The 24997-nt window shown below is 34.5% G+C and overlaps 1 protein-coding gene across 1 annotated transcript in view; it reads left to right on the top strand.

The window, feature by feature from the left end:
• Positions 1–3049: 3049 nt before the first annotated feature.
• CNTN5 (contactin 5) overlaps positions 3050–24997 on the top strand; it is a 1238002-nt gene continuing 1216054 nt past the window's right edge. Inside the window, exon 1 of the mRNA XM_036902818.2 lies at positions 3050–3362. The gene's annotated coding sequence lies outside the window, so the exon portion shown is untranslated. The remainder of the gene's footprint in view (positions 3363–24997) is intronic.

Consider the following 24997-nt stretch of genomic DNA (forward strand, 5'->3'; position numbering starts at 1 on the left):
AAAGGATTAAAACATCAAAACAGAAAATGCAAATGCTGAAAAGTGGCTCCAATAAGCAAAGCAGGTGATGTAAGAAAGAGGACTGAACTTGATTTGAATTGAATATTGCTATTTCCCTACATTTTATGGTACAATTTGTGGGGATAAAATAATAGTTATGGTGTATTAACTAGAACGTAGAACCTTATTTGAATTAAATGAAAGGAGAGGAAAAGGAGGGCATGATTTAAAGAAAAAATCTGTAACACAAATAAGACAAAAGCTTAGAGGCAATTCAACTGCTACAGATGTGCCGCATCTGCTCACTTGCCCAATGGGGACTAGGAGATAAAGAGATTAAGACATTTATACAAAGATGGTTAGACAACAAGAGCACATACACAGCAAGACAGCTGGGTTGAGGTACACTAACCATAGTACGGAGAAAATGAACCACTACACCACTTAGTTCATTTACAAACAGTATTTTCAATTCAGTTAATGTTCTAATGATATTTAATCAGGGTAGATATGATATGAGCTGACTGTTTTTTTTAAGTCCCTAAACTTCTAAAATAGAGATAAACAAGTGGTCTCTTTAATAACAACCTTTTGAAGTAAGCAGCATTGGAATTTTATTATGGGCATGAATACCTATGTCTTTTAAAGACAATTCTAATTCAGGACAAAATTTAAAATTTCCATTTTCACATGAGTATAATAGAAAATCTTAGGTATGATTCCTGTGTAAAGTTGATGGACTCTCAGAAAACATGAGTTAGTTTGTTCCTTCTTGGAAGACCCCCTACAAGGAAATTTTCTCTGCTTTTTCCTTTATGCATTGCTGTTTTTCCTTCTAATTTCAAACACTGAATTGTTTATACCTGAACCCCGTGGCTACAGTAGGATACAGAGGTGTACCTGATCTATATACCCCTCATTTTCCAAACACAACAATGTAAATACATACAGCACAAAAATCCCTCCATGATAAATTATCAGATAACCTTGAAAGGAGAAGTGCTATTAAATCATCAACTTGTTGCAAAAATATATTCATGTCCAACTGTGATAATATTGCTTCCTTTATAAAGCCAAAACGTCAAGAGCCTTTACATTATTTTATTAATAAAGGAGAATGATTTAATTCATCTCTATTATTTGAAACATGAATTTTAAATGAACTGTTCACACTAATTATGGGAGGGTACTATGAATCATGTGACTATTTCCTTCTTCGCGTTGGCTACTAACTACCTTAGTGGTAAACTTAGGGCCATTTTTAAAATGTAAGTCTTTTATCTCTCTCTAAATCCTATTCCTGGCTCCATATCTCTCCTGTCTATCACTCTACCTTATGTCTTGATTGACTGACCTACATTTTAATTAATTTTTAATTGAATACATTTCTACAAGCCAACTTAAAATCCTTTCTGAAGCAATGCTAGTTGAAAGAAAATAAATGATTTTATGAGATGACATAAATGCCAAAATTATCATATCACATTTAAAGAAAGGTGTTCTAAGTGAAAAAAAAAACTTACAAGCAAGTTCACCTTCTATATCCCCCACTGAGGCTGAATGTGTTCAATTATAATAAACATTTAAAGGCAAAACCCTCATGGCACAATAAAAACAATGCTTTAAGCTCTTATAGACTTTGTATCTATTTTGTGATATATTTAAAGAGGTTATAAAAGTCCTGGTGATTCTCTGTGTGAACCAACAGTCTGATGCAGGAGTGGAGCCAGTGAAGCAGAGAAAAAGCCCAGAGAAGTCAAATCTCGGTAACAAGCCCTCGGTTAACACATAAAGAAAATAACCTAATTACTGGAAAGCGGGGAAAAAGAAAATAAAAAGTATGGAAGGGTAGAGAAGCATTAAATGTGAACACACAAATTTGTCTTTGCTATGGAACGAGAAATCAGCTTACATCCTGAGGGTAGCCATTAAAAGCAGAGACTGGATGTTTGTACATGTGTGGATGAATGGGAAGAAGCCAAGAAACAGGAAAAAGACTAATTTTAATTACCAGAGAAGCTGCCAGAGAAAGAACACAGGGCCAGTGGCAGGAAGGCGTCCAGCTACAAGCTGCACGGCGCTGTCCTCTCCCTGCCAATTAGAGCAGGCGGACCCCACTGGGGGCTGAGCGAGCACGATCCGTCCCCGCGCAGGTCTGGCGGGGCTCAAGCCCCCGTGAAACGCGGACAACGGCCGGCACCGCCTGCGACCTGACGCCCCCACAAGCCTCGGATACAGACGCACAGAATCAGAACGCAGTACCTGCGGCTCCCGTTCCATTAAATACAGGTGCCGACTGCAGTACCTGTGGAAAGGCGTTGCAAAGGAAATGCAATGTAATTTTTTTAAACAAACGCTCAGCCAGCACCACCACGAACCCAGAGAATTAGAGAATAACTCAGACTGCGAGAGGAAAAGTAGAGGGGAGGACTAGCAGAACAATGGCACTAAAGCTGCCACGGTGGATTTACTACCTGTGTTAGTTTTCCAATTACACCCATTGTGATATAAAAATTCAGGGGGAAAAAAGCTGCTGTCTGAGACTGAGCCGACTATTCCCTTAGCGTGTGCGGAACTGACACGGGGCTGGGGGCGGAACCCGGAGACACAGGAACAGTCAGGGAGCCTCATGGTCCTCAGGTAAAACTCGCAAGGGCGTGAACGGAGCGCAGCGCTTCCCAGTCAGGACCTCAGGAATTCCCCCAAGTGCGGAGTCCGCGCGAGCCGGCGCGGCCGCGGTGGAGGTAACAGCGAGCGGGCGGCAGCCGGCGGCAAGGGCGGGAGCGGCGGGCGGCGTCCCGCGGCCTGTGGCGGGGAAACTCGCAGGTGCCGAGCGGGGAGCGCGGGGAGGTGCGGAGAGAGACGCCGCCCGACCGGCGACCCGGCGAGACGCACACAGACCTTCAAGCCGGGGACAGGCCAGATGAACCTCCTCGGCGAGGGGCGGCGAGGCGCGGGCGGGGCGGGGCCAGCCAGGGGCGCGCGGCGCGGGGCGCGCGGGCGCAGTGGAGGCGAGCGCGCGAGCCTCAGACGCTCAGCCTGAGGCGGCGCCGCGCCTGCTTCGCGCTCTGAGCGCCTCCGAGCGGGGAGCGGGGCCGCCGCGGCAGCTGCCCAGGTGCCGAGACGCTCGGGCGGGGAGCGCGCTACCTGCGTCCCCTCCTCCGGGAGGAGCGGGCCAAGGCGTAGGATTCCCTCTGAATGGTTTAAAGAAAACCCAAACCCAGAAACAAACTCCGCGATTCTCTTCTGCCACAGGCAGAGAAGGACCCAAGGAACGGCTCCGCCTGAACTGCGCCGACGGGCAGGAGGATGCGAGGCGGGAATTGAGGCGCGGGGGAAGGACAGGGCGGCCGGCGTCTCGGGTAAGTGGCCGGCGCGGCTGTGCGGGGACCGCTGTCGGCGACTGGGCGCCTCACCTCCCTCCTCTCGGTGTTGGACACGCTCGCTTCTGCAGAGCCGTTCTGTCTTGCCATGTTGCCAGAATTTAAAAACTGTGAGATCAAGCTTTCTTTCTTTTTAACATGTTATTTTTCTCTGCTGGGATTTTATGTAAGAAAAGTTGAAGCAAGAGTAAATATGACCCATTTGGGTATCCAGAACAGCATCCATAATAGGAGTAAACTGTTCCTGCAGCTGAACGGTAAGGTGATAAAGGCCAGGACAGGGAAGAATTTTTCTCCGAAAGAAACTAAATGTTCAGAAAACAGGTTGTCGTTCTCAGGTGCTGAATGTATATGTCTTGGGAGTGAACGATGTGCTTGTGAGAACAGAGCCCAAACTGGACATCTGGCGGTGCAATCACTTGTTAAAATTCAGTAACGATGCTCTCTAAGTGGAGTTATACAAAGTTCCAGAAACTAAAAGAACAGTATCTTGGATTATGGCTGAGGTGTTTTCCAAATGTCGTGTAGGAATGTGAGGGATATTTTTTTTAAAGAGTATTAATATACGTTCAGACGTTCTTATTGAGTATTTTTGTTGAAGAGTGGGAGAGAATATTGATTTGCATATGTATATGAACGTGGTGAACAATGAGCTGAGAATTGCTCTAACAACTTTAGAATTTTTAAGTTACTTTAACTAACCTTATTTGGAAAGAACAAGAATCCACTACATATGTTAGAACTGTTTTCTTTTAAAATGTTACGGCCTCTCCAGCATGAAAAATATGGCTCACCACGGTAATTTAAAGGCGAGTTTGGAAGCAGAAAACTTTTAAACTGTTGTATATGAAATGCGTTAGCTATATTCAACTATCTATTTCTTCTTAATTTAAAAGATAAAATCATTTAGAGATGCCATATTTCTACCTGATTCTCCATTTTAATTGTGGAAATAGGATGAAACAAGTAGATGTTCATTAGGTCAAATTTCAAAATTAATGGAGGTATTAGTTACTACTGAATTACATTGGAACTACAGAAATACTTATGACTATCCCAGCAATCTTAAAGGAATTCAGTATGATTAATATTGTGTTTCAATTAAAATTGAATAAAATTCCTAAACTTTAAAGAATTAGTAACGATTACATCCTTATTTTTTTTCTTAATACCTGTAGTCAGCTTTAAGCACCTTACAAATGTTTCTTTGCATATTTTCCTACTTCATACTCAAATTATTGTTAAATTCAATGTGGAGTATATTGAGTTGCAAACTTGACAGGTATGTATTTCCTCTGATTCAAATGGAAAAAGAAGACTATGTAATAATATGTCACAGAAAACAAAAGAGTAACATAAAAGATATTACATGCAAAGAACAACGAAGTCTAGTAAAGGAAGCAAAGCACAAAATTCAAAGTTAAAAGTTGATAAAGGAAATGTGATATAAAAAATAAAAAAGACTTAGGAAAGTAACTTAGCTGGAGTATGGTGAGATATTAAAGCTTATTTGAGAGAGAAAATCAGTGAGATGCTTATTACAATATAAATACCAATGTTTTTGTGCAGGGAATTGGTGGAGTCTTTACCTTGTTCTCATTTAAAACTTCTGAAAACTAAGAAATGGGTAGAAAAACTGCTATTTTTTATTTATCTTGGAATCCATACACAACTGAATAGAAAGTTAGAATTCTCAAAAGTTATAGAAAGCATTATTACCCCAGTAGATAAACTAAAGCCAGACTGTCTATAAGATGTGGGGAATGTGCACATCAGGTTGCATTTGAAAATAGATCTGAGAAGCTCCAGTTCTGTAATTCTTCAATGGATCACTGAAAAACCTTAATGCTTCTTAAGGTGAGCAATACTTCAATTTTTAAGTGTGCTGAAATCTTTATTAAGTTAGGAAAATGAACTAAAAATCAAACCATTAACATACACATAGTCTTTGTTTATTGAAAAAATTTTAAAAATATTAGTTGTTTGTGAAGATTACTTCAATTTGTGTTCAGTTAAGTAAAACTGTCTATTAAAAATGGACCAGGTTTGAATTATATATATATACACACACACACACACACACACATACACACAAATTTTATATGCATTTATTTCTATATAGACATTTAATACCCACACACTTATTAGATTTATACATAAAGACATTTTATATAGTTAACAATTTAGAAGACCTCCACCACCTTCAGGATAGAGGTTAGACTGTGGTTTAGTGTCAAAACTTACTTAGTGTTAAAGATCAGAGGGTGTTAATGAAAGAAAGAGGGCTCTCCAGATGAAGAAAGTAAGGGGATGCTCTGATGGTCAAACAATTTTGGAGTTTATCTTACTTCTAGGAAAACAAAAGATGTTTGTGTGGAATTAAAAAAAATAAGATGGCTGTAATAGTGTAAAGATGATTTGGCTGTATTTAAGTTCCATTGGCTACAACAAAGTTTTATAGCAGACCTTAGTGTCCCCCATTCATCAAAAAATAATTTTGGATTTTATGAAGCCAAGATATTTAAAATACTGTGATTTGTTGAATCCATCTTACCACACATATTTTGATTAACTATAGTCTTTGACTTGTCTGTATTTTTAAATATATTTTTAAAAACATTTTACTAAGAGGTTGGATATTTATTTCTCCTAATTTAAGTGGGTCCATATGTTTATACAGTTTGGTGACTCAAAATTTTGACTTCAGGAGCTCAGATTTATTCATGTATTTGTTATTACTGAGGATACAAACATAAAGGTGTGTGTTTCTCACAAGATATTTTTTAGATTAGTGTTATAAGGCTGTGCTAATATGTAATATGAACTTAACACTATAGCAGGAAAGAGGTTGGTTGGAAGTTCAAAGCAGTAGAATCTGTGCAGAGGTCTATTTTCTGGGCATTTGTGATCAATAACTCTACATTAGAGTCTGGTGCATTTTAAAAAGTAATGAAGTATATAAAACTCCTTAACACTTAAGATACAGTATTAAAAACTATTATGAACTATGTCCCATCTCAATACCCTACTAATTTATCTATTTTGATATTCAAATGTATAGTTAGAATGTTTCTGATAAATGAAACATTACCAGTTTATATTCTCCCTAGACACTTAAACAGGTTTTTAGTGAACAATTTTCATTAAAAATGAATAAAACAAATTTGGTGATGTTTCATTGATACAGTATACACCCCCCCCCCACACACACACACAGATATACATATATATACTGTCTAGGAAGTTGTTACGATTAAATTCTTTCATCAAAGTTACTTGGCAGTATTAAATTGTATCCTATAAACGATATAAAACCATGTATTTAATGCCATTTATGTTTTACCTATTATATATGTGCATAAGCTATCCCTATCAATCCCTTAAGTTAAAACACAGGTCTTTAATTTCGTAATCCAGAGTATTACATATTATACTTTTGACATTATTGCCTTCTTAACATCAGCTCATAAAACTTAAAAACCAGCCAACATATAGAATATATTTTCTTTGGTACTGGAAATGGAACTCCAGAAATAGGGTCATAATATAATTCTGAAAAATAAATAAAAATTCTGTCTTTTTTAAGGAAATCAAAAATATAAGTGAATCCACCATCTCTTAATTTAGTGTTAAATGATACGAGTTTTGTTATTCATGAATAATTTTAGAAATTACAGTCATGTTATTTTTCCATGTGTTTCTTAAGTTTCAATTCCTTGTGATCACTATCATTTTTAAATAGTTCCAAAAAATGTTTCATTAGATAAAATTGACAACACAGGTGCAAAACTGATTTTTTTTTCCTGGTCTTAGTGGTCCCCTAAAAATCCATAATGACCTAATAACTTTCTTCCTAGTGGATACTACTTTTTAATTAAATAAAAAAGATTTTACTAGATGGGGCAGGACTTGCACATTTCCTCTTATGTCAGGCATGGTTCCAGGTACTGCCTGTACTCACTTGTATAGACCAAAACTATTGAGACCTTGATAGAAAGCAAGGTATTTATACATGCTTTCCTGCAAGCATACCTTTAGAGTTTGTGTCTTTACTCTAAAATATGGATCTGCCTAAGGGTAAAAGTAACTAATCTGAACATTGTCCAAAATTTAAGCAAGGTAGATGGACAAAGAAGATGAAAAAAATATTTAATTTATCTGAGTGATCAAAAACTCTCTCATTACCATTGATTGGAAAAGTATAATTGCATGCATATATACATTTTATGAGGGGAATAGGAGTCTGCTCCTGATCATCCTTATAGCTCTTAAGGAATCAGAAAGATTTCATTTTCCATTATGATACAATACTAACTATTGCACTTGGAACTTAGAAAACTTTTGCTGATAACTTAGGTGATAAAACATGGATTAAAGTTCTCTTTCTCTCCTGGTTGCTATAATTTTGGCAGAAACTTTCATCATGAGGCTAAAAAGATATGTGGTTCTTACTGAGAGATACATTATAACAGACTATGTCTGGAGCTACAAACAGATTTTTAAATGTATTTTCACAAATATTTCACTTGTTCAGGAATTTGTATTAGATTACTAGTTGGAAAGTGATACATTTATATGCTGAAAAATTACTTTTAAGCACATAAAATTGCATCTTTATTTTCTCAGATATTAAATTTCATATTTAAATGTATTGAGGAACTTCTGAAACTAAAACAAATGTAAAGGTAACAAAGGTAGAAAAATTTTAATTCTCGGGTTCCCATTTCAGTTTTGTAAAAGAAGTCACTTTTCAGTCATGTAATATTTACTGCGCTACTACTGTACTTTATAACCTCTAAAATGACAGAATTAGATGAAATCCCTGGTGATTAAGATCAATATTAATTAGAAGATACAGGTGAGTCAAATTCTTGTTTTCTAGAAATAAATTTTTATTTAATTGGTATTTAATGATCATTAAATATTAAATTGTTGCCTGGTCTCCTAAACAAATTTAAGTGTTCTCATGTATTTCCAAAAACATTATGAAAAATCTTATATTAAAGCTTAGATTTTGTGTTTTGCTTCATTTTGTTATTTTGAAACTTCATATTCTTTAAAAGATATAGACTAAATCTCACCTCTCATATTGAAAAATTAATAAAATAATTTGTTAGTGATCATTAATTTTTCTAGTTTTGACTATATTTGATGATAGGAACTTCAAAAGTCATATAATTTATAGTAGAATTGAAACCTTAAACTTCATAATTCAATACGCTTCCTCTTTTAATGCCATTATTTAAATGGCAATGTGTGAACTAATGAATAAGAGTTTCTAATGCTAATATAACTACCTCATTAAGCACAGGTCTCATGAGTTATTGATAAATAACTTATGAGGACACTGGAAAGAGTGACAGAGTACATACAGTTTAGTGTTGGAAGGAGCCTTACAGAGCTCCTATTTTCACGTATTTATCATAAAATAAATGAAGAGAAATAAATAAAAATATAAGGCGGTGGAGCAATGGTTCCTCATTCATTACACTTAATGGAAAAGATGGAATGAGAACCCTGTTTTCTTAAATTTCTAGGTCAGAGCTTTTTATATTTATACCTTTTTATTCTTGAAAATCTTAATTATTTTTATATCCTTTAAATCAAGATTAGAATATAAGCATATATAACTTCCTGGCTGCTGTTGATTATCTGTAAAACATTGTCTTTTAAAATTAGAAAATTTTAAATTCAATTATATTAACTGAGAGAAAGCAGCTATACCCACATTCTCTTAACCGAGAACTGAATGTCTAGACAATTTAATTGGTAGATGTGAACCTTTTTACAATGAATTTAGTGTGCACTCTACAGCTAAACCAAAGAGGGGAAGGTTTTCAACAGTTTCAGTTGAAAAACCTGGTAAGAAGAGGAAAAGGGATTCACTGGCTATTTTCCACTGTATATTTATGAAGGACCATCAGTTTATCTTGTTAATACTTTTTTTAATGGATTGACAATTTTGTGGGGTTTTTTTAAGTAATAAATGTTTATAGGGCACTAAAATAAATAGAAACTCAATGAGAAATACGGGTGAGAAAATATTCCCATATATTGGCAAGTTTGGATAAAATGTAAATTATTGGCTTCTTTAGGGTGGTAATGATTTTAGATTAATAAAATGCAGAGCAGAAAATGAGTTGTTAGAAATAGGCAGCACTAATCTGAGTTTTAGAATTTAAATATCAAAACATATAAATTCTAGTTTACTGTTACAATGCTAAAGGAAGTTAATAGGAGCAAATTTGAATCTGTAATAGTATTATCACTGTGTCTGACCAAAGTTTGTCTTGCTTAATTTTTATAATTTGATGTAAATTATTTTAGAATGAATCTACATGCTAAAATTTATCTTTAGTAGAACTGAGCATGAAAAGCCTAAAATCAGTATAGTGCAACTCAGTGAAAGTGGTTAACACATTGCTAGGCTTCTGACATAACATTATTTACACATGCCTTTTTTCAAACCAAATTGTGACATGAGATGTTTTTTCCTGCATCTATATGGGATGACCTCATATTGTAAAACTTTTTCCTTTTAAGTACTGTATATTTAAAGGTGACAAATGTGTACAGATGATTTGTTAAGGTGGTCTTGTTAGTGTATGTACACCTCAGTGAGTAAAATGAATGAAAAGTAATTCCTTTCATATTTAAAGCAATTCTACATTATTTCACTCACTCAAATGGTCTACTATGAGCAGTTGCTGTTAAGTAAAAATATAAAGAGGTTTAAATAGTTAATGGGCCGGTGGAGGAAATAAGCACATAGAGTGAATGTGATTTAATGTGAAATGTGCAGTGATAAAGTTACATACAGCTAAGATGCATATTTTTCAGTATTTCTCCTTTTGGTGACTGCTGTTAGTTTTCTCGTACTGAATCTTCCCAGCTTTGAGTATTTCATGCTAGCATTGGTTTTCTAACTGTGGCATTTACTTCCTAGTCTCTAAGTTATTTTGAACTAACTTTGGTTCAGAGCTTCACCTAACCACTTTAAATGAATGCTGTGTTTTTCTACATTTCATTACAGTGCTAACTTTAGTATCTTTAAAGTCATCTAGTTTGAGATGAAACAGCTGAACCTGAGGTAAAATAAGTGTGGCTTAGATGCTGTTAAGAAAACTCAGTTTTTAAACATGATTATAAATAAGCTTGATTTCTTAAAGTTATTAACTATGAATATTAACAGTGCTAGTGATGCTTATTTTACAGGGGGTGGATTTCATTAAAACTAATGAAGCTTTACTTATACAGCCCCTTTCAGATAACAGTAGTAACAGCAGGCAGAGCTGTAGTAAACATTATTTTGATAATTAACAGTAAAACATTTAATATAGGAAGACAGTATAGAATAGCGGGTTTTGTGTTTGAGTTTTAGGGTTCAGTCTTTGCTTTATGACTTAGCTTTGTAATATTAAGAAAGTTACTTATGCTTTCAGTCCTTGAAAAACTAGGATAATAACTGTCATGCAGTTATAATATATGAGAATGTCTGTTTTTCAATGACAAACTTAAGTCTGGAAATAAATTTTGACTTTACTCCCACCTATTCTAACATTTAAGCTTTATCTGCTTACCAAAATATCCTATTTTTGTATGAGTCACAAATGCTGTTCTAATTGTGGATAACAATATTGAGATCTATAGAGCATGAGCACTTAAAAATTATTCTGTGTAGCTTGTTTTTTATTTAAGTTATGTACTTCAACAGGCATTTCTTACAACATTAGTGTATATATATAGTGCCACTTATTTTGGGGACCCAAAGGAAGTGAGAGGCTTGATCTCTGACAATGAAGAGGTGGAAATTTATCAGTCAGGACACAACTTGATAAGAAACTTAAGAAAATGTACTAGCAAATATAACCACTGAGACACTGGACCTTCGAAGAACAGAAACAATCATTGTGGGGATGGAGTAAACTCACCCCCAGACATAATGAGAAGCACTAGACCTTAAGGAGGTTTCAATTATAGATTGGCAAAGATGAGATGGATGTGTAGAACGAAGTAGAAAAGTTAATTTTTGTAAAGAAAGAACTCTGTAGGGCAAATAGAGATGTTAAAAAGTATCCAAATGAGGAAATATAACAGATTCTGAGAGACACTTGAAGAAGAGATTTTGTTAAAAAAAAAAAAGAGGGTACTAGTTCATCTCAAGATTAGATAGTATTTAAGATGAGGTTCAGTCCCAGTTTTGTCTCTCACTGTGATTTGGAAAAGTCACTTCCTCAGTGTAGTAATTAAAATCAGTAAACATAAAATTTTTTTTTTCAGGATAATCCACTGTACTTCAGTGGCTGTGTGGGTTATGAGGTCTTGAGGGGGGAGGACAATTGAAAGGAAACAGAACTGTGGGTGTTGACAGCTGAGTCTAGGAGAGATTTCACCAGAGATGATGAAATGAGATTATGTTCATGGCAAATGGGGAGACCATGGAAAGAGCATGTTCTTGTTACACCCAGGTTTAATTCTGACTAGAGCTTCCCTATGTAATTCTCGGAGTAATGCAATAACCTTTCTAAGCTTTTGTTTCTTTCCTTGTAAAAGGATGATTGTAACTACTACCTTTGTTTTTTTTTTTTTGTAATAAAGAAATGTGACTGTAGATTCAGGAGTCAGATCATTTCCTTCATATCTTAGGTATAATTGCTTACAAAAATCTATTTTTCATGCTTGTAGTTTCAAGAAATATTTGAAGGCAGAAAAACCTTTTGAATTTTGTATAAATATACATGGGTACAATCACTCCAGTTTTCCAAATATGAGAATAATCACTAATTTTTTTGGCACAACCTTATACATTTGCTGTTAATGAAGTGTTTTTTCTCATGGTCTTAATTGTACTTGCATATATTTTAAGAGATTATCTGTTTTGTGTCTTTTTTATTTTATTGTGTTTTGTTTTGCTTCAAAGAGTATGTCTTTTATGTCCCTTTACAAAATTATTTAGAGCATAGATTTTATTCTGGTAGGAAAGGAAGATTTTTAAGATAATGTGTTTGAATCCCATGTGACTGCAAAATGGTACAGAATATATTCATTTGAAAACAGTAAGTTCCCCAAATGTTTTTCTTCTTCCACTTTTGTTGTTTTTTTTATATTAAAACAATTTCATGAAAGTGGATCATAGTGTAAATGTGGTGTCTAATGTAATTCACTAAAACAAACCAAATCTTTTAAATTGTGAATTATCAATAGATCTTAGAACAAATATTAAAAGATTTTATTTCAATTTGCAAACATTTTACAGAAATTTTTTTCTATAATTGTATTTATATACATTAATATTTTCTTGACTTGGCTACTGGGATAATAGTTACTGTGAAACAATTAACAATTTTTTATGATTAATGTGGTGAATTATGTGCCACTTTAAATATATATATATATATATATATATGTTTATTTGTAAAACCAATCAACCTCAGTTTCAAATATTTGCTGATTATTTTATTATTGCAGAAGTTTCAATACAGTGGAATAAACGGAAGCAACAGATTTCACAAAATGTGGTCTCTTTCAAAAAAGTGTGATAAGACTGTAAGTGGGTCTGGAGAAAGAGAGGACAGACAGGAGAGGGACCTGATAGAAAACATTGTTCAATGAGAAAGTGACTAAATATGTATTTATATCATGAGATACTTAAAAAGAAAAATGCCTAGGGTTGATATTTCATCTGAAACAAAGAATTTTTTTTTATCTCTTCTGCATGTGTTTGTCTTACAAGATACAGGCTTCAGATATAAATACACTTTATTTTCCCGTATTGAATATTGAAATGCAGTCTATTAAAAAAATCATGTATTTACTTTGATAAATATTAAGTGAGAAGAAATAAATGAGTTAGTGTTCTCATTCTCATTCTGATTCTGTAGTTTTAGACATTCTGCATAATCAGACATCTCCTACATATTAGAACTTAATAGATGTTTAAAAGTTAAGATACTATCTTGATTTATTTTCAAATTTCAAACTACATTTTCTAAGTGTAATCTTTATTTGGTTAGTGTTTGTCTTTAGCTAATGTTTAGGTAAATGGTTTATTTGATATCAGTTTCTTTCTTTATGTGAAAAAATTACCGTATCATTAGTTTCTTTTGTCTTTTCATTTCAAGCACACTAGGGTAATTCAAGTTTTTTTACGTGGAGAAAATGAAACTCAAATATAGATAGATATATCTTATTAATATTTTATCCCTAGGTAAAAGTAATACAGATATTGTTTTAAAATTAATTTGAAAAGGCATTGTTTTGTAGAGGAATTACTTCCCAGTAATGAAAGATAATATCATAATATAAGTTTTCTAACTCTTCATTGATAGAGTGGAATGCTATCTAAAAATGACTTTAAATAAGATCCTGAGGTGCTCTCTGTTAGATTACAAATGATCTGCTCCGTTGGGTATGTTGTCAGTCTAGTGACCACATGATAAAGCAGCTTTTACAAGTCCAAGAGTTTTGATTGAATGAACACTGCCATAATCATGTATTTTTTTATCCCAACATTATTGAAATAATAATAAACTATAAAAATAATATAATCAAATGTGAATGTCCACCCTAAAATGTCTTCTAGTTCTACCTTCAGAAGTAGCCACCATGAGTAGGTTTACATACCTGCATCCTTCTAGAAAATACAGTATCTTTTTCTTAAAATAATTTTGGATGTCTATTTTAACAGTTCAAACAAAGTATATAATTTTTGGCATTGCATACTGCTCTATGACAAAGATATAACAAAGTTCCTGTAAATAGTTCCTTCGCTTAAAATTGTTATCAATTTACTTTTATATGCAAGTACAAATAAATGAAGTAGAAATGAGTAGATCTAGAAGTAGAACTGCTAGGTCAATGAGAAAGTGCATATAAGATTTTGGTTTTAGTGCCCAGTTGCCCCCAAAGGGATTGTTACAGTTAACATTCCCATCAACAGTGCTTTAGAATGTCTCTCTCTCCACATTGTAATCAATACAATGTATTACCAAACTTATTGTTCTATACACAACAGAATAGATGAAAATGTATCTTATTTTTGTCTTAATCAGTGCCTAATATTTTGAACATTTTTCTATGTTGATAAAACAGTTTTTAACCTACTTTTCCTGCCCATCCCCAGTTTAACTCTTTTGAGTTGATCTACTTCTTATTCCCTTTGCATATTAACTGAAACCAAGAAATAAATAGCTGCAAAATGTCAATTAATAAAAATGATTTTAGCCATTGCCAAATTTTCTCAGAAATAAAATGCTTATCTGTGAAAAGCCAGATATATTTGAATAAATAGCATTATTTTACTTTCCCCCTCCACTGTATACAAAAGATCCAATGGAGAGATGAAGAAGAGACAGTTCTACTTGGGTAGGATAGAAAAGGTTTCAAGCAAAGAAAACATTTTGGATAAATGAGCCCTTTCCCATTCAAACTAGCCTTCCAAATCCCACTCACCGAATAGTAATTCAGCAGTTCTTTTACTGGAATAACATCTCTAAACTGATTTATCTCCTTTTATTCTTCAACATGTCAATCATTCTGATTGAATAATTTTCAGACTCAAGTTTTGTCATGCCATTTCTTTTCTTTGAAAACGTTAATGGTTCCTAGTGTTTGAAGAACACATTTTAGATTCTTTAGAAGTATGCCATGAAGAAGTTCCATAACTGATCTTTAGAAACCCTTTCTAGGCTCCTCAGCAGTTATACCAATGTATACATTTTAGAATGAGCCACACTTCTACCAAAACGAGTCATTAAACTTTCCATCTCTTTCTGCTGTCATTATTTCTTCTGCAAAAAAATATTCTTCCAGATATTTCCATGCATAAATTTACTTTTCCTCCATCAGGAGATTACAAGCTCCTTTAAAGTAATACATTTTGATCACTTTTTATAAACTACTTTGCATAACAAACCAGTAAAATATTTATTTAATTAAATTAGCCATTCATCCTAATGTACAATGCTCTAAATAACACAGAGCATTGAAGATGTCAGCATTGAGAAATACAATGTAAGAAACAATTACCTTTAATGTAGTATAAGCTAGAATGAGCTCTCAGCAAGTATTCTTACTATATGCCTCTATGTAAGTTTGGGTTTGGTTCTTTATCTGACAATGCCGATACGACTAATTATTTGTCCAATTTTCTTTTCCTAATTGTAATTAAAAAATAAAACTTGTATATGCTGTCTGACTTTGACTCAGCATACCACCCAGTGACCTATCCTCTATATGTTGTTTTGTTTGTTTTTTCATATGGCTATGGATGCACTCTATGAATGTTCTGATGATCAATGAAATAAGAGAACTGTGTTAATGTCTTTAATGGTAGTATACCAGTTATTCAATAAACAACATGAAGAAAATATTTTATGTGCTATACTCTCTCTTAAAGCATTAATTATAACTCACTGCAGAAAAAAATTCCATTAGCTAATTAATATATTATGTTAATATTCACTGCACAGAAAAAAGTCTTTCTTATACCTAGTATGTGAAGAATACAAAGTAACAATCAAATCTCATTATGACATATTACACATAAATGTGTAAGTGAAGACCAGGCCCTTCCCTAATATTTGTGGTTCTGGGACAAGAATACACATATGTTGACCCACAGCTCATGTGAAAGTATTTTAAGGTTTTAAACTAAGCTAATGAACTTGTATTTTCCAGCTTTGATAAATATCCCTTTATAAGTCCTGAGGTTAGTTGTGAATTTGGAATTTTTGACTTGTTGAAGTTCGGTAAACAAATATGGAGTCTGGAGGAAGCCGACTCCAAGCCCTTAACCCTAATTGGCCGCCTGTGATTCAAACTACTATACTACAAGAGGCCTTGTGCACATAGCAGGCTGTTCCAGTCCATGTTTACAAGCTCCCTTTACCTCCCCTACAGCTTGGCTACCCTTCAGGTCTATAGGCATACACACTAGTCTGCCTGAGGAATGGACACAGGTAAGTTGCCTATACAGCACCTAGAGACAAGTTTTGGGTAATTTTGCCAGAGAATAATAAGGACTCCAGGTATGCTGGTATGATCTAGAGCACCAGATGGTGGGTACAGGTTCTACAATGATAATTCTTCTTGGTTGACAAAATCCTTTCCTTCAGTGAGGGAAATAGAGAAAAGGCAAAGCAAGGTCCCTATAAAGTATTAGGCCCAAGATAGAATGAAAATGAAAATATAATGAACTACTGTAGGGAAATTTCAAAATTCCTATTATCAATGTTATAATAATAGTCATAGTGAACAAACTAGTTTCCTGGGTACAAAAACAGCCTCCTTTGCCACTTAATTTAGTATTGTTTAATATCTTTGTGCTTCAGTCTCCTCACCTATAAGATAGTGATAGTACTTAACTCATAAGGTTGTTATGAAGATTATGTAGGTGATATGTAAAGCACACATAACAGTACCTGGCATATAGTAAACACCAAATAAGTATTAGCCATAATTATTTTGATGTGCTAAACAATGCTCAATATAACCAGGATACATCTCATATAAGATATGAAACAGTTATTTTAATCCCAGAGTAACATTTCCCTTATTTGATATTGTTGTCAGTTACTTCAATTTAAAATTAAAAACTAAGCCTTTATTAAACAATAGCTATAATAATTAATTATATCAAAACGACACAAAATATTTAATATTTATTGACTAATATGTGCCTAGACCTATGTTAAAAAACATTTTATGCATCATCATATTTTATTTTCAAAACCAACTTAAAATGGTGCATCATTTCCTGATTAATTTGCACATGAGCATCTATGGAAGCATGTTGTTAATCTGGTTCCGTAAAATCTATTACTTGAGAAAATTAATAGTTGTATTTGTACATACAAATTTTATTGGGGATGAGAAATGCAATAAATTACAAAAGATTTTACTTTATCCTCATAAATAAGCAGTTCTAAAAGCCATCTAAAGATATTTTTTTAAAGTATGCAGTATATTTTATCATATAGCGGGATCATAGGATCATCATCACTAGTTAGAAGTATCATTGCTAGAGACACTGTTATGAAAATCATATCAAGAGTTTCTAGCTCTTAGTGTTAAATGATGAATAAAAGACTGTTGATGTCTTCAGTGGTAAATATGATTAATATACAAGAAGTCTTAGTAAACAAACTTACTGCATTTAACCTAATTTAAAGAACACTCAATGGGGAAATAACTCATGGAAACACGTTAGTAATGAGAAAATGAAACACCTTTAAAAAACACCAAATAAACATCATGGTGAGACCAAGGTAAAGTCTCAAGCACAATGTGAAAGTAAACCTCTCATGCTGCTGTTAGACAAGTTATTATACAAATAAGGTCTTCAGCCAACAGTGGATGTCTGTGGAATGCAGGCCATGGCAGAGAGATCTGTGTGTAGAGAGACCTATATACAACTTGCAAAGGTCTAGGAAATGAACATTTTGGGATTGTATGTTCACTGAGTTATTTTTTAAAAATAGTGTATATATTTGATATTAGAAAACTGCATTATAAATTAAATTTGTAGCCTTATCTTAGAAAATATAGAGTTTTTTATATGTTTAATAACATTACTTTGTGGTATATTGTTTATAAATTTTTTACCAGTTTACTCACTAAGTGGGGAACAGAGTTATTTTCTCAGACGTCTAGCTAGGAATTTAAGCAAAGAAAGGTAAAGCACTCTCATAGGTTTTTTTTGTTTTTATTTTCATCTTGCACAAGGTATGATCCTTACAAAAAAGATATTAATACCCCATAGTACAAATAAGAAAGTCAAATGTCTGATAATGCAATAAAGTAATAGAAATCTCTATTGTCAGACAAATAGAATTCAGCATTTATAACATCAAGCTTTGTATACAATTGACTAAGTCCCTCATTTTATCTAAGGAATGACAGTAAAATTGAATTGGATTAATAGAAAAGGGCATTTTGTAAAGTTACTTAATATTAAAGTTTATTCATGTACCTGTAATAAATACTTTATATGAAAATCATCCATTTCAACATTTGTCTCATATTCTTTTATTTTTTTGTTTAGAAAGAGAGAGAATGTTATCATTTAAACGTAGCAATCATTATTTATTTTGTAAATGATTAACCAAAACAAGAAGTGTATGAGTGAATTTGATGTGGGAGGGGAGCTCTCCTGAGCCCTATTAAAGTCTAGGTTCTTGTCATAAGGAAGAATTCATAGACAAAGTGCAGTAAGTCATGAAGGTTTTATTTAAAGTGAAAGCACACACTCAGATAGGAATGTGGGCAGCCTCAGAGGGGAGAGAGAGAGGTGTGTTTAAAATTTTAGAGTTTGAGTTTTTATAGAGCCTTTTGAATATGGGTCAGTGTAAGGTATGATGTACCTAAGTGATTATCAGACAGAAATTTCCTTTGGAGTTTTGTCTTAAAAATATGGTTGTTTAGGTGACCATGTTGAATTGCGTTATTTATGCATCAAAGTTGACACTGGGTTCTCTTACACTCTGGAGATCTGTTCTGTGTCCTAGATACAATGTTACTTAATTGATTAATATGACTAGAAGAAGAAAAGACAGCCTGTTAAAGGTCAAGTTAAAGAATAAACTGGGCCTTTGTTTGTAGGCCAAAAATACTTTACAGGGTATGATGCTTATCTCATGCTCCTGCCTCTACCTCAAATTTAGAACCCTCTTTTCTAGTTTACTTGAAACCAGAAATGTGTATCAATAATAACAGCTAATATTTACTAAGGACTATTTTCATAGCCTTTTCTAATTTAGTGTTCCACTTAATTTCTTCCTACATGAGTAAAAAAAATATATGTATGTCATAAAATTATTACTATTAAATGGTAATACAGAGGCTGATCTTATCATTTGTTGGCATAAAATGAGTGTGTGTGTGTGTATATGGTGTGTGCTTTCAAAATAAGGACATTTAGATTGGAATGGTGAAATATAAATTGTAATTACCATTACATAAAAGATAAATAGATAATTTCACAGTGTTCTAAAAGCTCCAGAGACTGGGTATATACAACTTTTTTGTTGTGTGGATTATGTATACATCAGTTTCCAACAACTAATCCAGTAAAAGCTAATCAAGATAATTCAGCCTTCTAAGCAATGAAAATAACTTGCTCTTAAAAGGATAATTGTTCAAAAAAAAAAAAAGGATAATTGTTCAGCTTTTGACTTTGTGAGATTTGACCCCAATAAATAAAATGCCTTAATTGACAGCAATAGAAATCATAGTACAGACTATTTCATAGCTCATAAACAAATCAAATAGCTTGTGTGCAGAATATTGCAGCTTCTAGATGTACTTTAAATATTTCATTTTAAAAAACTGAAAATTTATTTGTACTAGTGAAAGATCAAATTATAGTACTTTTACATGGTTTGGGCAGTTATGTTAAATGTATCTAATATTTAAAAATATGTATTGAATAAGATTGTATATCAGATACCTTAAAAAATGTGTGGTGAAAGTTACTAACTTTCCCTGCTTTCTCATGAAAAAAAAAAAAAAAGGATACTTAATTTTTACAATAGATAATTGGAGAAAGATGGCAGCATGAGAGGTGAGATACAGACCTCCTAAAACCACATATAATATGAAAACATAATTATTACAACTAATTCTGAAAGAGCAACAGGAAAGAAGACTGCACCAGACTGCATACACCTGGAGAAAAAACAGACCTCATGGAACAGGGTAATGTATTAAAGCCATGACTTGGTGGGACCCAAGCCCTTCCTCCACCCCAGCTCAATGGCGGGAGGAAGAGAAACAGAGCCAGGAGAGAGTGGAGGCTTGGGACTGCTGAACACCTAGACTTGGAGATCTGCTCTGGGACTATGAACCTACATTGCATGGTGCTCTGGAGATTAGTGGGGTTGGAAAGCTAAGACAGGTGAAATACCTGGAGAGACTGAGATTCCAGCTGTTTGTGGAAAACAGGGATCTATAGCAGTCTGCTCTGGGTGGACAGCCTGAGAGGCCTCCTAAAAGCAAGAGGACTGCTATAGGGGCAATGATTGCACAGAGCTTACTGCTCAGGAGAAATGATAGGTAGACAAAATTGTCCGGATGCACTCTGCCCAGCAGGTTGGGAACTTTCAGGCCATTCCAATTTTCAGATGCTCCATTCTCCTGGCTGTCTACGCAGCTCCAAGGTCCCCCACAGTGATACACACACAGACTGCTGTGCCTTCCTACTGGGCAGCCCACAAGTGGCTCACAAAGCGACAAACCTTGCCCTGGGTTAGGACAGCGAGAGGGAAGCCCTACCTACAGCAGCTACAAATGCAAAGCATAGAGGCTTACACCTGTGTGTTCAGCCCCCTGGTTCTGGCAGTGGAAACAGGCATAGCAGCCCGGAAGCTGGAAAGAGCTCTTTCCTCCCCCCAAGCACCAGCACCACTCCCCTGTGACCCCTGACATCACTCCAGGGGCTAAGCAGCTCCAGAGAGTACAGCTTCTGGGAACTAGTGGGTGCAACATACAAGTATAAAATGTGAAAGGAACATGGTTCAATGCAAAATCTCACAAACACCAGAAAAAGGACTGAATGAGACAGAACTAATCAATCTTCCTGAAAGAGACTTCAAAATAAAATATCATTAACATGCTCCTGGAGGTACAGAAAAATATAAGAACTCAGGAACAAATTTAGGATGGTGATAGAATCATTGAGGAATACAGTGGAGCATACTAAAAGCAGATTAGGTATGGTGGAGGAGATGATAAATGAAATAGTAATTAGAGAAGAGGAATACAAAGAAGCTGAAGCACAGAGAGAAAAAAGGATCTCTAGGAATGCAAGAATACAGAGAGAACTGTGTGACCAATCCAAATGGAACAATATTTGTTTTCTGGGGTACCAGATGAAGAAGACAGAGAAAAAGAAATAGAAAGTGTCTTTGAGGAAGTAATTGCTGAAAACTTCTCCAATCTGGAGAAGGAGATAGTCTCTCAGGCCATGGAGGTGCACAGATCTCCCAACACAAGGGACCCAAAGAAAACAACATGAAGACATATAATAATTAAAATGGCAAAGTTCAAGGATAAGGACAGACTTTTAAAAGCAGCCTGAAAGAGAAAAAAGTTCATGTACAAAGGAAAACCCATCAGGCTATCATCAGATTTTTCAGCAGAAACCTTACAAGCCAGAAGGGAGTGACATGATATATTTCTTGCAATGAAGTAGAAGGGCCTCGAATCAAGAATAGTCTATCTGGCAAAGTTATCATTTAAATTTGAAGGAGGGATTAAATAATTTCCAGATAAGCAAAAGCTGAGAGAATTTACCTCCACAAAGCATCTCTACAGTGAATGCTGGAGGAACTGCTCTAGATGGAAGCATTCCTAAGGCTAAATAGCTGTCACCAGAGTTAATAAACCCACAGCTAAGAAAGTACAACTAATTACTAAGCAAATGCAAAATTAAGTCAACTACCCCCAAAGTCAGGCAAGGGATAGACAAAGAGTACAGAATATGATTTCTAATATATAAAGAATGGAGTTAAGTTAGATTCTTAGATAGTAAGGAAGTTACCCTTGAACCTTTGGTAACTATGAATTTAAAGCCTGCAATAGCAATAAGTACATACCTATGAATAATCACCCTAAATGTAAATAGTCTGAATGCACCAATTGAAAGACATAGAGTCAAAGAATGGATAAAAAAACAAGACCAACTATATGCTGCCTACAGGAAACTCAGTTCAAACACAAAGACATACACAGACCAAAAACGAAGGGATGGAAAAAGATATTTTATGCAACTAATAGGGAGAAAAAAGCAGGTGTTGCAGTACTAGTGTCAGACAAAATAGACTTTAAAATAAAATCACAAGAGACAAAGAAGGACATTACATAATGATAAAGGGTTCAATCCAACAAGAGGATATAACCATTATCGATATATATGCACCCAACACAGAATCACCTCCATATGTGAAACAAATACTAACAGAATTATAAGGGGAAATAGAATGAAATTCATTCATTCTAGAACACTTCAACACTCCACTCTAAAGGACAGATCAACCAGACAGAAAATAATTAAGGAGATAGAGGCATTGAACAACACATTAGAACAGATGGACCTAACAGACATCTACAGAACTCTCCACTGAACAGCAGCAGGATACACATTCTTATCAAGTACACATGGAACATTTTCAAGAACACATAATATACTAGGCCACAAAAAGAGCCTCAGTAAATTAAAAAGGATTGAAGTTGTACCAACCAGTTTCTCAGACCAAAAAGGTATGAAACTAGAAATAAATTACACAAAGAAAATAAAAAAGCCCACAAACACATGGAGGCTTAGCAACATGGTCCTAAAAAACCAATGGATCAATGACCAAATAAAAACAGATATCAAGCAATATATGGAGATAAATGAAAACAATAATTAAACACCGGAATATCTGGGGGGATGCCACAAAGGCCATGCTAAGAGGGAAATATATTGCAACACAGGCCTAGCTCAGGAAAGAAGAACAATCCCATATGAATAGTCTAAACTCACAACAAAACTAGGAAAAGAAGAACAAATGAGGCCCAAAGTCAGTAGAAGGAGGGACATAATAAAGATGAGAGCAGAAATAAATAAAATCAAGAAGAATAAAACAATAGAAAGAATGAGTGAAAACAGGAGCTGGTTCTTTGAGAAAATAAACAAAATAGGTGAACCCCTAGCCAGACTTATCAAGAAAAAAAGAGTCTATGCACATGAAAAGAATCAGAAATAAGAAAGGAAATTTCACTACAGACACCACAGAAATACAAAGAATTATGAAAGAATACTATGAAAAATTATATTCTAACAAACTGGATAACCAGGTTAAATGGACAACTTTCTAGAACAATACAACCTTCCAAGGCTAACCCAGAAAGAAACAGAAAATCTGAACAGACCAATTAGCAACAACTAAATTGAATTGGTAATCAAAAACTATGTAAGAACAAAACCCATGGACCAGATGGCTTCACCACTGAATTTCATCAAACATTCTCCTTAAAGTTTTCCAAAAGGTAGAAGAGGAGGAAATACTTGCAAACTCATTCAATGAGGCCAGTATCACCCTAATACCAAAACCAGGCAAAGACACCACAAATAAATTACAGACCAATATCCCTGATGAACATAGATGCAAAAATACTCAAGAAAATAGTAGCAAACCAAATTAAAAAATGCATTAAAAAATCATCCATCATGATCAATTAGGATTTATTCCTGGGATGCAAGGATGGTACAATATTAGAAAATCCAGCAACATCATCCACCATATCAACAAAAAGAAGGACAAAAATGACATGATAATCTCCATAGATGCCAAAAAACATTCGACAAGATTCAACATCCATTCATGATAAAAACTCTCAACAAAATGGGTATAGAGGGCAAGTACCTCAATATCATAAAGGCCATATATGACAAACCCACAGCCAACAGACTCAGTCTCCAAGAAGGGACTAGTGGTTACCAAAGGAGAGAGGTGGGGGAGGGTGGGTGGGGTGGTAGGGAGAAGGGGACTGAGGGGAATTGTTATTGGCACACATGGTGTGTGTCGGGGATCATGAGGAAGACAGTATCACACAGAGAAGGCATATTGTGATTCTGTGGCATCTTGCTATACTGATGGACAGTGACTGCAGTGGGGCTTGGGGGGCACATGATAATATGGGTGAATGTGGTAACCACATCATTTTTTCATTTGAAACCTTCGTAAGAGTGTATATCAATAATACCTTAATAAAAAATAATTTGAAACAGGCTGTTTCACAGATATATACAACTGTAAAGCTTAAAAAAGTATCATTGCACCCTATGTAAAGAATTTTGGAATATCTTTCCTTTTCCTTCAATTTTGTTCAGAAGATTTCACAGTCAATGCACAAACTAAGTCTTAAAATGATAGTAAGCTAGACTACTAATGTCAGTTTACAGATTAAATTGAAGGTGAACTGAAACACTGAATCAATGTAGTCCTCGAAGATCTGCTTTAAAGAGGTTCAGATACTAATATACAACTAAGGCAGAGCAATTGGTATCTCAGTCCAAAAGTGATGTCATGAATTGTGCTAGTGTTAGAACTGCAGGGTATCAATTATTCCAAACAAACAAAAAGCATATTTACCAATTTTAAAATCAATATGAAAATGACTCATTTTTTTCAATTTTTTCTTTTTTTAGAAATCATTCCATGTAAGTGATAACAGAATAAAAACCTTACCTACCCCAAATATTTATTTAAACATTTTGTTATTAATTTGTTATGAAATAAATTACTAGATAAGCAGATACAAAATGATTATTCATATTTATACTATTTGTGCTTTGTCTTCTTTCTACATTCTAATGAATCACATGAAGCTTTCAGTTTGTCAGTTCTTAAGAGACTCCATTGTCCTGCAACTTCCGTTTGGCGAGGCTTGTTTCTTGTTAAGGAGTGATGCACCATAAATTGGGTATCATTTAGAAAAGAAATTCAAGAGGAATTTAATGAAATGAGTACTGTGCCTGTGGCAGTTAATCCTAAATCCATGTCTCAGAAAAAGGTGATTTCCATTCTGCTGAAATTCACTGAAAGTAGCTCGTTGAATTTTCCTTAGCATGC

This window comes from Manis pentadactyla, chromosome 13 (genome assembly GCF_030020395.1).
Source record: "Manis pentadactyla isolate mManPen7 chromosome 13, mManPen7.hap1, whole genome shotgun sequence".
Lineage (NCBI taxonomy): Eukaryota > Metazoa > Chordata > Mammalia > Pholidota > Manidae > Manis > Manis pentadactyla.